Source organism: Neoarius graeffei, chromosome 27, assembly GCF_027579695.1.
Source record: "Neoarius graeffei isolate fNeoGra1 chromosome 27, fNeoGra1.pri, whole genome shotgun sequence".
Classification (NCBI taxonomy): Eukaryota; Metazoa; Chordata; class Actinopteri; order Siluriformes; family Ariidae; genus Neoarius; species Neoarius graeffei.
The window spans coordinates 47,816,342-47,829,053 of NC_083595.1; positions in this window are offsets into that span (position 1 = coordinate 47,816,342).

Here is a 12,712-nt window from a genome sequence, read left to right on the forward strand (position 1 = left end):
TGCGAATCCGCATGGGACTGAACTGAGATTCACCGCTGCCTGTCTATATTTGAAACGAGCTGTCAATCAAAGAAAATATCTGGCTGCTTTCACCAATCTCCTCGCAGAAAGCTTTGCCATGTCCATCCCACTGTGAGGCTGGGAGTCCGTGGGCAGGCATTTTCGCAGTATTTGTCCAATAACCATCTTGATATTGAAAAGCGCATAGCTCCCAAATGCCATTGAAGTCCTGTTAGGGTTTTGCTGGGATTTGAACCTAGTTCGCTGGTGTGATAATCCAGCAAACCCCCACTCGGCCACCAGGGGGATGACTCAAATGCAGAGGCGTGAGGCAGAAGTAGAAAAAGTATCAAAAGGTTTATTTACAATATTTACACGCAAAAAATCCAAAAAGTATAATCTAAAACACTCAGAAGATATAAGGGAAAAAACAAAAAATCCAAAAGTTCAAAGTCACTACAAAAGCCAAAAAACTAGAAAAGAAAAGGCAAAAATACCAAACGCTCAGAAGATCCAAAAAGTCAAAAACAAAATCCACAAAGTCCAAAAGAAAGCAAAAATACAAAGAACACAAGGACATAGACGAGGAAATCGGAACAGAGGTAACTGGAGCTAAACATAACAGCACAAAGACTCCGTGACAAGAACTGAACTCAGGGGTATAAATAAACAAACTAAAATAGGACACAGGTGACACTAATGAGGACTAGGTGGGGCACAAGACACATGGAAAACAACAAATGTAAAACACAGAACAGTGGTGGCCTCTAGAGGCCAAAACAAACATAACAAGAAAATGAAATAACAGCGGCCTCTAGAGGCCAAAACAGTCCCAGTCCTAACAGTCCACTGAAGCTGGGAGTCCGTGGGACTCCGTGGGCGGGCGTTTTCGCAGTATTTGTCCAATAACCGTCTTGCATTTTGATATTGAAAAGCGCATAGCTCCCAAATGCCATTGAAGTCCACTGAGGCTGGGCTGCATTGCGCTGTCACGAGGGGGAAAAACTCACACACACATTAGGCGAACTGGGGAAAGTTATAACGGAATGATTTCGCACTGTAGTTGGGTTGAGCACATATATTTCTATGATTCTGGATCTGAAATAGCAATGTTATAAGGTCGGCTATAACATAAGCCTAGCGCAATTCATCCTACATGATGTTCGTCATTTTTAGAGGAGGCTGAGCCTCCCTCGTTGTCTTAGAGCAATCGCCCGTGGTATACAAGTGCACTTCCATGGCAGGAAAAAAACTACATTTTGCCACCTATGTAGTCCCCTATTTATACAAAATTGAGTCATTCAGGATTCAGCCATGTTTTTGCTCGGTGTTAGCAACAGTTAGAGGTTTTTAGCTTTCTCCTGAAATGTTTTCTTTTATTTCTTCTTCCTCAGGGTAGTAAAACTCGCTTTCACTGTGAAGACTGTCGTTATCACTATCCATGATGTAAAATTAATTTTATTATGCTGAGAAATGCTGGCAAAAATGTATAAGATTTTTGATAAAAATCTTATAAATAAATCTTATAAAAAAGATAAATGTTGACAAAAATTGCTACAATGTTTGTTGTTGTGAACGAGCGAGTCGCCAGAGGTCCATAACCGGGGTCCGTAACTGGGGTCTGTACTGTAGGATACGGACCCGCTCGCCAGCCAATCAGAGCGCAGGATTTGATGGAAACCGGACCGCGAAAAAAATAAAGAGATTTATGTCACGGTTTTGGTTCTTCATGTCCCAGATGGAGCTCATATGAAAAATACGAGTGGCGTATTTCCCAGGAAAACACTCGTGTATATGTAATATAAAAGCCTATGAACATATTATAACCTACTATGAATGTATTCATTCATAGATACAGATTCATACTTTGACTGTATGGATTTATTAACTATAGTCCAAGAGGCTTCAGATATACAGGACTTGGTTGGTATAACTAACTAACTGAATAAATAAATAAATAAATAGAAAATGTATAATAATTTTTATTCATGAAAAGATTTATTAAAAATATTTATCATAGAATAAAGATTACAATGTGATGTCAAAGTTAAGCAGGCTTAATTAATATTTTCCACAACCTGCCCTAAGGTATAAGCTGTATACATTTCAATGAAATCTTCACCTTGGCCTGGATTTTTGGCAGCTTTTCTGTTTGGCTCACTGGTTGTACCGCATGTCCAGTTTCTGATCAGTCTAAAGCAGGAACAACTTCACTCAGAGCCTCTTTATGCCTAATCGACAATCATTAACTCCATCATGACGCGACAGTCTGATGTTTGTGCCATATCCAGACTGCTTAATGAGAACACACACTACAACCATCCGGATGGCTCGGATAATTTAAAGCTGGACCTGCTTATTGCAGTTATTCTCCAGCTCTAAATGATGGCTCATTTTCTTAGCGTGATACAGATGAATGCTGTGTAGGAGATCAGATTATAGCATAACGATGCGTCTCTTTATATTTGCTGTTTGTACACGTGGCGTTCTGATGTTGGGTTTGCTCAGGTTATGATTCGAGTGTAATTCAACACGAACAATGACAGGATGTGCTGGGGTTTTTAAATGCCTTTAATATTACTTGATCGTTTGGAGGTCAGACACACACACACACACACACACACACACGCATTGCAGCTTCATCCCTGAGCTATTCACTGTCTTGTATGCACAATTATATCACACAAATGAGAAGCTTTGCTTGGGCTTGTTTATGTTCGCTTGTCCCAGAGCCTCTAATATTTCTGCCACTAACTCGAGCCAGGCATCCAGTAGGAGACTTCTGTCTCACCACATCCCATAATAACCCTTTTATTCTGCTGGGTTAAAATGATACATTAAAAAAAAAAGTCATGTACATTGCTTGTGGAACCAAAGTTTCAAAAAAAAAACAACACATTTGTAATATAGAGATGATGTTCTGAAGTCCTGAGCTAAGAAAGTACCAAGAAGTATGGCTCTAAATGCATATGCGGTGTAGAAATGCCTTATGTACAACATACAAGGTGTGTCAGAAAAGTAACATGACTTAGTGTGCTTCTTCAATGTGAGGGGCATCGTCCACTTAGAGTTCTTGCCACAGGGCCAGACGATCAACCAGCATGTCTACAAATACCCCTTTTCCACCAAATCAGTTCCAGGGCTGGTTCACAACTCGTTCAACTTACGAGCCAGCTGAGAACCAGTTTGCTTTTCTATAGCTCGCGGTGCTAAGGGAGGCCACGTCATTATGTCGCTGTATACGTCAGTTATGTCATTGTATATGTCAGTTACGTCCAGGGGCGGTCCTGGGGGCGGGCCGCCCGGGCAGCCGCCCGGGGCGGCATCGTGGGGGGGGGGGCACGAGCGCAGGCGCGAAAAAAAAAAAAAACAAGACGGGCGTGTGTGTGTGTGTGTGTGTGTGTGTGTGAACATTTTGGATGGGGAAGCCCAAAGTTGCGCAGGTGACGTCATCAGTGTGTGTCTGTGCCTAACTTGTCGTAGCCCCATAATATGCACAATCCCGCCAGCGGAACGTTGTACTAGTCATCAAAAAGACTTTACTACCATAGTACTATACTACTATGACATTACAGAGTCTTAAGCAATACATTATGACTTGATCATTGCCATTCTGGTAACAGCAAATTTATAACGGGCCGTGTCCGCAACGTACAACACACGACGAGAAATGTTTAAACGACCATGTAAAGTTGTTAACATTCTGTTGGCTAATACAGAGCCCAACGCGGGGGGCGGCACGAGTGCGGGTGTGAAGAAAAAAAAAAGGTCCCCCAAAAAAAACCCTGAAAAAAAAAAAGACGGGCGCGGGGGGGGGCGCCAGCAGGGGGTTTCGCCCGGGGAGTAAATCACTCTAGGATCACCACTGGTTACGTCACTGTATACTTCAGTTACGTCGCTACGTTTGCATAAACCTTGGCGCGAATATTGAAGCAAAAACAACACGGAAGAAACAGCAGCAACAACAACAATAATAATAATGGATGACTTCACGTTTGTACAGCTGCTGCTTCTCGTCGCTTAAAAATGGCGATTTTTCGCGGTCTTGTTATTGTTGTTGGTCTTAACAACTCTCCCCCCCCCCCCCCCCCCCCCACTGACGTAAGCAGTTCTTTCCTCTGGCCCAGCAGAGAGTTGGTGCTAGCCTGGAACCGTTTTTTCTGGCCCCAGAGCCAGTTCTTTGTCAGTGGAAACAGAAAACCCGGTTCCAAACTAAGCACTGGCCCCGAACCAGCCCTGGAACTGCTTTGGTGGAAAAGGGGCAAAAGAGATCCTGCAGCGTTTGCTTCATTCAGTGCACGAGAAGAGGTGAGAGTTGTGACAGGACAACTCGTGGCTGCTTCACCACGACAACACGCCGGCTCATAACACCCTGAGCGTCCGGTAGTTCCTTGATGCGAAGAACATCGCCGTGCTGAAGCAACCTCCCTACTCACCTGAGCTGGCTCTGTGTGATTTTCTCCTTTTCCCCAAGCTCAAGGGGACCCATTTTCCGGACGTGGAAGCCATCAAGAGGGCCGTGACCACGGAGCTGCGGAGAATCCCGGGAGAATCCTTCCAGGAGTGCATGGAGGCATGGCAGAGAAGGATGGGAAAGTGCATTAGACTCAAGGTGGATTATTTCGAAGGGGAAAACTTATAGTTTGGATTTGACAAAACTGTTTTGTGACCCCAGTCCTGTTTCTTTTCTGACACGCCTCGTACTTCTGCCTTTCCTAATTCCTAGCTGGAATTTTCAGCTACCTCACAAAATTCATGACCGAATTCATGAGCAAATTCACATAGCGAATTAAGCTACAGACTAAGCTTAGCGAAGCACATGTCTCTTTCACATTCCACGTCCTTTTCCCTTTCAGTGAATTTCATTTGTGTTCAGTTTGACTGCTGCTTTACCTGAGAAAGCGAAAAGAAATTATTACAAAAAAAACTCAACTTAATTTTCTCTCGTATTGCTATGACAAGGGTCAAATGTGGCATTTTTAAAATGCGTTTTACAATTCTATATTGCTTTAACACGAAAAGGTGGAAAAGGTCAATGAGAGATCCATCGCTAAGCCATGAACGGGGCAGAAATGATAACACGTACTCCAGAAGGTAAAGTAAGGGCCACTTCCCCTGTCTCGTCTCTTCTATGATGTGTTGAACGGTGCCCTAATCTAAAATCAATGCCCCCCACTTAAGCCCGTCGGCCGCTTATGTAATTTGATAATATCAATCATAACGGTAGTCGAGGCTATCCGTCTCCCTCGCACTGCTCCGGGGGTCAACGTGGGGGGGAAGGCGGAGTCTCCTGAGCCATCAATTATGGCTTATTATGGGCTGCGGTGGAGGCACCGAGCAGTGTAGCGCTCCTCCATAAATAATATTAACAGCTTCTAGTCCATCAATCAATAGCAGTACAGTTGTCGACCTGCAGAGATAATGGTGTGTGTGTGTGTGGTGTGTGTGTCTGTTGTTCTCTCTCTCAGCCTGGATCAATGGATATGGCTCCATGCTCTCTGTGTGTATATTAAAGCTGGGTAAAATGAGCTGCTCTTGGGCACTGAGGAAAGTCTCGTGCAGCAGCCCGCTGTCTCTGATTAATATTGTCGTTTTGTCTTGATGTCTAAAAGCTGCCTCCTCCTTAGCTGGATTTCCAGACATCTCCATCTGTTGAGTAACAACATCAGAGACTGGAGACCTGGTTACTTTCTTTTATTCAATCTCAATACCCCCCCCCCCCCCCCCCCCCCCCCAAGTCTTTATACCATCAGAAGCACCTGAACCTGAGGACAGTGTCAGCCAGGATGGTCTTATCTCTGCACTGTGCACTAAGAATCATGGTGTCTTGATTAGAAGTAACTTTCTAGGCAAAATCTGAGTCAATAATGTTGTTATGAAAGTTATGGACACATCCATTAATACAGTTTTGTCTCTTCTCTTCTTAGTTCTCTTGCTGCACTGAGTCTACAAGCTCTTACTTCTGCAATCATAAGGCTTACAAGCTCCTAATTCTACATTTATGAGGCTTATGATTACTGTACCTACTGCTGTGCTCTGTATCTCACCAGGAGAAGATTCCTGTCATATTGAGGCCTTCAAGCTCCTCCTGCCATTATGAGGTCTACAAGTTTCTATTCCTGCTGTCCTGAGGCACCATAGCTTCTGTTACTGTCATTCTGAGACCCATGACTATAGTTTCTGACTTCTTCACCCTGAGGAACACAAGCTTAGCTTCTGCCATCCTGAAGAACACAATTTTAAGGACTACCATCCTGAGCAATACAAAGTTAGATCCTTTCATCTTGAGGGATGTAAGTTTAGTACATAAATTTAACCACTACCATCCTCAGGAACACAAATTTAGCTCATGCCATCCTGAGGAACACAAATTTACCCACTACCATCTTCAGGAACACAGGGTTTACTCTCTCAAGGTTAACTGCTCCTGTGATTCCAAGGCCCACAAGTTTATCTTCTACCATCGTGAGGTCCACCAGTTTAGATCTTGTTATCCTGAGGCACACAGGTTTAGCTCTTTCCATCCTGCCAAACAGTTCTCAGTAGGTTTCTATATTAAAAGTTTTGCCTTGCAATGTTCCTGAAACATTCTACAATTTAAAAGCCTCTGAATTAGAGATGATTCATCTGGATTTGTGTTCCACTAAGTGCAGCCAGTTCATCTGCGGCCTGGCAGTCACACACACACACACACACACAAACCCAGACACACACACACACACACACACACACACACACACCTGGATGCAATATATCCAAACGTAATGCTCATGAAAGAGTATGTGATTTCTATATGATTCATGCAAAATGTTTCAATCTCGCAATCCTTTCATTTCAAAGTCAAATTTGCTGGAAAAGCAAAAACAATCTCAAAATGTGCCAGAAGTGTTCACTGCCTTGTAGATGTTTGGCTTATCATGTATTTCCTTATCACCAGCTCTTCTTACCCTTTCCCTTTCATCCCAAGCTTTTTTGATGTTTTGGTCTACAGATTGGGGAGTGTGGATTGTATGTATATTACATTAGATTACATTACATTACATTACATTACAGGCAGGGTGGCACGGTGGTGTAGTGGTTAGCGCTGTCGCCTCACAGCAAGAAGGTCCTGGGTTCGAGCCCCGGGGCCGGCGAGGGCCTTTCTGTGTGGAGTTTGCATGTTCTCCCCGTGTCCGCGTGGGTTTCCTCCGGGTGCTCCGGTTTCCCCCACAGTCCAAAGACATGCAGGTTAGGTTAACTGGTGACTCTAAATTGAGCGTAGGTGTGAATGTGAGTGTGAATGGTTGTCTGTGTCTATGTGTCAGCCCTGTGATGACCTGGCGACTTGTCCAGGGTGTACCCCGCCTTTCGCCCGTAGTCAGCTGGGATAGGCTCCAGCTTGCCTGCGACCCTGTAGAAGGATAAAGCGGCTAGAGATAATGAGATGAGATGAGACATTACAGGCATTTAGCAGACGCTCTTATCCAGAGTGATGTACAACATATCCAGAGCAGTCTGGGGAGCAACTAGGGGTGAGGTGCCTTGCTCAAGGGCACTTCAGGCATTCCTGCTGGTCCAGGGAATCGAACTGGTGGTCCTTCCCCAAACTGTTGCCACAAAGTTATAAACACACAATTGCACACAAAGACATTCAGTTGTATAGAATGTCTTTGTATGCTGTAGTATTACAATTTCCCTTTACTGGAACTAAGAGGCCCAGACCTGTTCCAGCATGACAATGCTCCTGTGCACAAATTTTGAGTACCATAGCCAATAAGAGTCATAAGGGCACCAGCGATTACTTTTTAACAGTCCATCATTGGTGTGTCTGGGGCATTTTAAACTTGGTGGAGCCCATCCCTCTCCGAGCTTGATCAATGGACAATTTAGAGTAGCTAATTAGCCCGACCGCATGTCTTTGGACTGTGGGGGAAATCGGAGTACCCGGAGGAAACCCACAAAGACACAGGGAGAACATGCAAACTCCACACAGAAAGGCCTCTCATCGGCCGTGAGGTTCAAACCTGGAACCTTCTTGCTGCCTGTGCACAAAGCAAGATCCTTTAAGACATGGAATGTTAAGGTTGGACTAGAAGAACTTGAGTGACCTGCATAAAACCCTGACCTCAACTTCACTGAACAACTTTAGGATGAACTGGAACAGTGATTTCATCCCAGACCTCCACACAGCACATCAGTACCCGACTGCCCTATTGCTCTTGTAGCTGAATGAACACAAATCATTCATTGGGTGGCATGGGGGTGCAGTGGTTAGCACTGTTGCCTCACAGCAAGAAAGTTCCTGGTCCAAACCTCACAGCTGATAGGGGCCTTTCTGTGTGAAGTTTGCATGGTCTCCTCGTGCCTGTGTGGGTTCCCTCCAGGTGTTCCAGTTTCCCCACAGTTCAAAGACATGCAGATTAGGTACAATGGGGCCACTGTAATTGGCACAAGCTGTAGTGGTTTCCCAGCCATAATGTATGTACAGTACATGTATATCTTGCTATGGCAAAGCTAAATAAATTAAAAATTAAATCCTCACAGCTATACCGCAAAATCTAGTGGAAAGCTTTCCCACAGGAGAGGAGGATATTATAGCAATAAAAGGGACTACATCTGGAATGGGATGTTCAACAAGCCTATGGGTGTGATGGTCAGGTATCCACATGTTTTTGTCCATTTAGTGTATAATGTTATTTAATGGTGGAATTTAGGGCCTTGTATAAGCAAGGAAATCTTTTTACATTTTACTCTTGAGCTGCTTTGATCATGCAGACAAACCTGACAGCTCTGGACACAGGGGTTAACTAGTCAGGCCCACACACAGTGCTCGCGATTGGTTAATACATTGCACTGAACAATTTTTGAAGGTCTGTCTTATGTCACTTAAATAAACCCATGTGTTTAAACGTACTAATTTATGAAATTTCTCATTTCAGACTGAAACGGGGTCAGACAGGAAGGTTATGAACTCTTTATACCCTACACATAACTTTCATTTCGTTGACCCATATCAAAGAATAAGAAAAAAAATTGGAAAAGGAGTAATAGCTGCATGTATTTGTAAATTTATACAATTAAAAATGGGAAATGAGCAAGCTTTTTAGCAATTTTTTTAAAAAAATAAAGTAATTAAACTAGATAGAGACTGTGACAAAACTCCCAGTAATTTGCCCTAGCTGTTACAAACCAAGACGCCCGATCACTGTACCTTATACTGTAGATCCGGAATGGTAAGAGATAGAGAATGGCGCTTAAGCTTGGCGCACACAGGCGACTTCTCATCACAAGCGTATTATGATTTTTGGATGCAAGTTTCCCCTGTCGGGTAGCTACGTGTGCGCATTATCTGCGACCAGTGGGCGATTTGGGGAGGGGGATGCAAGTCATGTGGAAATCACGTGACTACTTCATGGGCAGGGATTGGCTTAGCCTTTGGAGGTGATATCTCTGCAACAAGTCAGTGACTGGCAATTTTTAGTCGCAGGATATCAAGGATGTTTGATACCTGCGATCTGTCACAAGCAACAAAAAATCACCGTCGCAAATATCCGCACACGAAGCAATTTTTCGCTTGCGTCAAAAAGTTGCATGACCAAGTGACAGAAAATCACCCATGGGCTTTAGTGAGGAAAAGTTGCGCCCTGCTGCCCTGAACAAAATTAAAAAAAAAAAACTGATTGAAAAAATCATGAAAATCGACAGTTATAAGCAATTGAAAAAATAATCCAGTTTTTTTATGGATCATTCCGGATCAGTGATCCAGATCAGCACCAAAAGTCATAGCAATGTAATTCAGCCCAGAGGTATTCGTCATGTGAAATTTGGTGATGATTGGTTGAAACCTGAGGGAGAAATTGCATCCTAAAAAACATTAGAATAATAATAAGAAGAAGAAAAGAAGAGGAAGTAGAAAGATCCTGAGTGAGAGTAACAATTTGTGCTACTTCTGCTAGTGCAAATTAATTTTAAAAATTAAAATAAAGTTTGAGGAACTTTTGATAAATAGATGAAAATATTTTGCTTAGTTATTGTTAAAATTGCTGCCATTTTTTCATCAACTAAGAATCGTCAAATAACTAAATTTGGCTACTGTGGAAACGGGGGGGGGGGGGGGTGAATGACTAAAACTAAACTCATCTCTCAAAATGAACTCTGAACTGCGGTTGCCCTCATCTCAGGGAAGGTCCGTTCATCTGTCAAAGCAGATGGACTTTGTATGTTTACAAAATGTCACTCTCGCCTGAATAATGCAAGGTGAGATATGAATTTGTAAAAGGAGAGCCCACCCCTCTTTCTTTCTCTCTCTCTCTCTCTCTCTCTCATCTGCTTTCTGCTCTTTGACTCCCTCCACCTGTCTCCTTTTGAATAAACTATGGGTGGACAAGGGCAAAAAATTGCATCCATAATTAATGAAAAGACACATTAGTGGCGTGTTTGGCCTCCAGACAATTAAAAAAAATGAACAAAAAGACTCTTAAGAAAAAGGAGAGGATGAAGAGGGTGTCAGTTTGAGAAGCGGATGAGTGTGAGAGAGTAATAAAGAGATTAAAGTCAGGAGATATGAGAGCACAATGTATGTGTGTGGTGTTCCTTCTTTAGTGTTTTCACTGCAGGTTTAATCCATATTTGAAGACCTTAATGAGCAGATAAAGCAACTTGCCTTGTCTGTTATAGACTCGCGTCCTGTCCTGCTACCTCCAGAGTGCAACGTATCGCTCTATCGACTGGTAGTAAGGCTTTCCTCCTGCCGAGATCAGCTTTAACACCAGCAGAGACAGACAGACTGCCTGCATCACAAAAGAAAATCAAGAAGAAAGTACTGAATTTCCCTGATCTGGGATGGAATAGAGCAGGAGAATGCTGTTTATTTTTGGTAATAAAATTCATATTCCCTTTAGTTATTGAATAACATATGAGTTTTAACATTATTAAGATTTTTTTCATATATATATATATATATATATATATATATATATATATATATATATATATATATATATATATATATATATAATTTTTTTTTTGATGCACAAAATTGAGTTCCACTAAAAAAAAGTATTCTTATAAAGTGTACATAAACTATATAAACATTTTATAATCCTGTTTAATCAAATCCAATTGACCAGAAAGTGTCAATTAGTTTTCTACTATAACAGGAGCTTTGACAGGATTTCCAGCTGTATTTCAATCACAGGTTTATATTAATGCACTCGCTTTAAAGGTGATGATACATGGGGCAACTTTTTGGGCAATGTTGCCGGCAACAGCCAACCAACAACTGGCAACAACCAATCAGGGGTGGGTTTCCCAAAAGCCTCTTAACGCTAAGAGCATCTTAAGCCTAGGTCACAACTGGATGTATGATTTTTTGGCCGTGCGATTTTTGGCGTTTCACAAATGGCTGCGTTTTTTTTTTGTTCATGGAGAAAGACGCGCGTTGGCCGTAAGTTAGTCTTGCAACCTGAAAAAAACGTAAGCGCCCGTAGAGTTTGTTTGACATGACAAAGAACCTCTGCGGCCAGTCTACGGCTCGAAAATCAGCACATCACACGCGTGCCCTCCGTGCGTTTCATGCGCGTCCTCCATGCGTTTCACGCGCGCCCTCTGTGCGTTTCTTGCGTTTTTTGCACATAGACCGGCCGTAGGAGCACGTACAGCCGGTTGTGACCGAGGCTTTAACTAGGAGAGAGTGTTCATTGTGATGCTTGCTTTACCATTTAATGATGATCTTTGTGCTATGATGCTTTTGGGAAAACCACTCCAGATAAGAGCAACTCACAAAAAAAAAATAATAATAATGAGCTGCCCATCACTTTTAACTTGATACAAGAGAGCTAACAGTATCCCTACATAGCTAGCAATGACTTTCAGCTAATTATGTTAGCAAAAACCACTGCTAGTTAGCAAAATCTCGTTCAATCTCTATGGAGCTGTGGTTAGCTAACGACGGTTTACACTTAGCTGAAAAAAATTTATGTCTTAATTACAACCTGAGAACATAAAAATAGATGTCTGTTGGTTTTCTAAGCATTTGATGAGGTAAATTCACTAATTTGGGTTTACACATAACATCTTACTGCCAGGCGGCACGGTGGTGTAGTGGTTAGCGCTGTCGCCTCACAGCAAGAAGGTCCTGGGTTCGAGCCCCGGGGCCGGCGAGGGCCTTTCTGTGTGGAGTTTGCATGTTCTCCGCGTGGGGGTGCTCCGGTTTCCCCCAAAGACATGCAGGTTAGGTTAACTGGTGACTCTAAATTGGCCGTAGGTGTGAGTGTGAATGGTTGTCTGTGTCTATGTGTCAGCCCTGTGATGACCTGGCGACTTGTCCAGGGTGTACCCCGCCTTTCGCCTGTAGTCAGCCTGCGACCCTGTAGAAGGATAAAGCGGTTAGAGATAATGAATGAATGAACTTACTGCCATAAAAAGATAGAAGTTGTCTCTGTTTTTCTTCGCTCCACTGCTGTTGAGACGCCGCCATCTTTGTTGAAAATTTCAGAAGCTCTCAGGTGGTCATGTGATTTGTTGCTAGCACTCTGATGGGTGACCTTAATAAAAAAAGTTGCCAAATTGATCAAAATCGTTCCGATAGAAATTATGTTTCCCGATCTCAATGGGAAAGTGTCGAAGTGCAATTTCCCAGCAACATTGCCCAAAAAGTGTATCATCATCTTTATACAGTTGGGGCAAAAAAGTATTTAGTCAGCCACCAATTGTGCAAGTTCTCCCACTTAAA